This window comes from Ochlerotatus camptorhynchus, unplaced genomic scaffold, assembly GCF_037179485.1.
Source record: "Ochlerotatus camptorhynchus isolate MF236.1 unplaced genomic scaffold, CSIRO-AGI_Acam_v1.1 ptg000070l, whole genome shotgun sequence".
Lineage (NCBI taxonomy): Eukaryota > Metazoa > Arthropoda > Insecta > Diptera > Culicidae > Ochlerotatus > Ochlerotatus camptorhynchus.
In genome coordinates, this window is record NW_027040560.1 from 5,278,654 (window position 1) to 5,282,500 (window position 3,847).

Sequence of the window (3,847 nt, forward strand, 5' to 3'; positions counted from 1 at the left end):
GCCGTCGAAACCGAGAATTCTGCCGGCCGGAGTGCGGCGAAAGTCAAGCTTCCTCCACTGGTGGTGAAGCAAGTACCACTCAACACGCTGATTGGCGATCTCTCATCGCTGGGCGTTGCAGCTGAGTTTAAGCTCGGCAGGATCGGCACCAAGGTGATGCTCCGTACGAAAGCGGAGTACGAGGTGGCCGTTAAATATCTGAAGGATTCCAAGGCGGAATTCTTCACGCATGACATCCCCGGTGAAAAGCCCTTCAAGGTAGTCATCAGTCATCAAACTTCGACCCCAAGATGATCGAAGCTGAAATCAACCGGTACAAACTAGCCCCAATCGCTGTCTTCCGAATGACAAGGAGAGACGAAAACGTGAAGGTCACTCTAATATTCCTTCCCTACTCCCACCTGATTGCAAGGACGTGGCCGGCGCCGTTATTGATCTACAAAATATGGGGTCACTGAAACTTGTACAATGAGAATGGACGGTCACTCCCAGCCCCATTCAGTTGATTCATTGTACAATTTCACTGATTCTGATCAATCACGAAGTAGCAACCATTGATATGTGCAGTCAGTCTAAGCTAAGCTAAGCTTAACCATGTGAAAAATCAACAAAATTGATGTTCAGACCTATTGTTAACAAATACTTATGAAGATTTCTGTGTGACTGAATCGTTAAGTCCCATATGGAGAAATGAAATGTTTCACACAGCAATAGAATATTCTTTATTCGTTCATATAAATGAAAGAACCAACGACTGCGAATTTGATGAAATCTTTGATTACAATTCAGCAAATTATGATAACATTAGAAATAAATTGAACATTGTCGATTGGCAAGCAATATTAAAACCTGCAGGAACTGTTGAATGTGCAGTTGACGTATTCTACAATGTGTTGTTTGAAATAATACTTGAAGAAGTGCCAACTAAAAGAAGAAGACGTCAGAGTCATGCAAAAATGCAAAAAGCGCATACATTTTATAAAAAAATATAGTGAAGAAACTTTGGCATACTATTTAGACATTTGCGATCAGTTATATTTGGCCGCATTTAAGGAGTATTATTTAAAAACTGAACTTGAAATAAAATCTTGTCCTAGGAACTTCTTCAATTATGTGAAAACCAAATTAAAATCTGATAATTTTCCATCAAAGATGCATTGGGACGATAGGGTAGATGAGAACTACTACTATACTACGTTTTCAGAAGAGGACCGTGACCGTGAATATTTTGGATTTCATCCGGAATTTTCAAGTGACATCATGGTTCATGATATCTTAAAGGGTTTAAACTATTTAGATGCATCTAAAGGTCTTAGCCCTGACGGTGTTCCACCAGTTTTTATGAAAACTGTTTTGGATTTTCAATATTTCACTGGAATCCGGAAACTTCCCTAAGATATGAAAAAAAAACTCGTTTTTAGTGCCTATCTTTAAATCGGGCAAAAAATCGGACATGTGTAATTATCGTGGTATAGTATTATCTCTTGCATTCCGAAACTTTTCGGAGGCGATTGTAAATGAAAAACTCTTTCTTCAAATTAAAAACAGAATAACTACTATGCAACATGGCTTTTTTAAAGGCCGTGCAACAACTACGAATTTGCTCGAATTAATTATTTTTTTCTTGAATGCAATGGAATCAAATCCCGTTTATGTCACTTCAGGAGTTCCACAAAGCTCCCATTTAGGACCGCTGGTTCACGTTCTAAAACACCAACCACTGCACTTAGCTAATTAAATTGCGTCTTAGCACACGGACGCCTGATATTAAAAGAGCCCGATTTTGTGCAATGGCCGTTCTTCTCCCCAATTTTCTTTCATCCCGTCATCCTAGTTTTCTATGGTTGTTTGTAGTTCTATTGTCGACATAACGTAACGGCACAATATTTTCACAGCGGTACAGAACCCTATCACTTCTGTGGTATACTGCTGTTCTTGCACAAGAAACGTGAAGGTTCTGCATATATAACATAAATGACAAAAACCTATGAATTTGTGACCAAACGGTTACAGACCAGTCAAAATATCTTGAACATAAATATTTCTAACACCAACATTACTCGAAAAGTCAGGAAAGTATTAAAAATATTCATAATCACGATCATTATCCGAGAAATTGGAGTACGTCTCTTGCCACACTCCAGACAGAGGGGTGACACTGCATGTCCGAACCGATGCAGGTATTTCCTGAAGCAGCCGTGGCCAGACAGGAACTGCGTTAGGTGGAAATTGACTTCTCCGTGTTTTCTGTTCACCCAGGTTGAAAGAATCGGTATTAGTCTATGTGTCCATCTACCGTTCTCCGTCGTGTTTCACTCCTGTTGCCACTTAGCCAATGACTCCACTCTCACAACTTTCCGTACTCTTCCGGCTTCTCTCCGCCTGTAGCACTCGCTGTCCTCCGCCAGGGTGATGCCGATAGGGATCATACCGGCGATAACGCATACTGCTTCCGACGAGATGGTTCTGTACGCACTCATGACTCGCATGGCTATGAGCCGGAACGTACTGCTCAGTTTGGTTCTTCGTTTCCAGCGCTGGAACCCAGGCTGGACCTCCATATCTCAGTATCGATGATGACACGCTGGCCAGAAGACGCCTCTTGCTACTGCTGGGACCAGCGTTGTTCGGCATGATTCTAGCTACCGCGTTGATGGCCTTCGAAGCCTTCTCACAGACATATTCGACGTGGCTGTTGAAGATTAGCCGGTCATCGATCATCACTCCTAGGTACTTTAACACACGCTTCGAGGCTATGGTGTGCTCCCCGACGGTGTGTATGTGTGTGTGTGTGTGTGTGTGTGTGTGTGTGTGTGTGTGTGTGTGTGTGTGTGTGTGTGTGTGTGTGTGTGTGTTTTTTTGGCAACGAGGAAACCTTCCAAAAGGCATCGTGCCACTGCTTCACGACTGGGCGCACACGGTGTGTGGGATTCTTACCGCACTAAAACCTCCTTAGACGCCTTGCCCTTTTCCTCCGGAACCACTTGTCGTATTACTTCGGAGGGGGCCGTGCATTACGCACCTCGCTTTACCTCACCTAATTGGCGCTTCCAGTTCGCTGATCGTCTCTCCAATTTGTGAGCCATTTAGCTCCCAGCGTCACGTTCTACTCGGTTATCCCCGGTGGTGGATACAGCCTACTATGACGGAGAGTTCTCCCGGCTTCGGCTTTCAGTTCGCACTTGTGTGAGCACATTACTACTTTCTAGTTGGTCTTCTCGCCATTTTCGCTGCAGCGCTGACATAATCTGCGTTACTGCTCTGCTGACGGCGTTAAAGGTGCCCTCCTCTCGACACATTTCTTCGATGACATTCTCCGTGCTAAGGGCGAGCATATCCTCTCGCATATCATCAAATCTAAGACATTCGAAGACCACGTGCTCTGGTGATTCTTCCACATTCCCACACTCCGGACAGAAGGGTGACGTTGTGTGTCTGAACCGATGTAAGTACTTCCTGAAGCAGCCATGACCAGACAGGAACTGCGTCAAGTGGAAGTTGACTTCTCCATGCTTCCTGTTCACCCAGGTCGAAAGAGTCGGTATTAGCCTGTATGTCCATCTACCGTTCTCTGCTGCATCCCACTCCTGCTGCCACTTAGCCATCGACTCCGTTCTCACCATTTTTCGTACTCCTTGGGTTTCTCTCGTCATATAGCACTCGTAGTCCTCCGCCAAGGTGATGCCGATTAGGATCATACCGGCGATAACGCATACTGCCTCCATCGAAATGGTTCTGTACGCACTCACGACTCGCATAGCCATGAGCCGGAACGTACTGCTCAATTTCCTTTGGTTCTGCTTCGTTTTCAGCGCTTCAATCCAGGCTGGACCTCCGTACCTTAGTA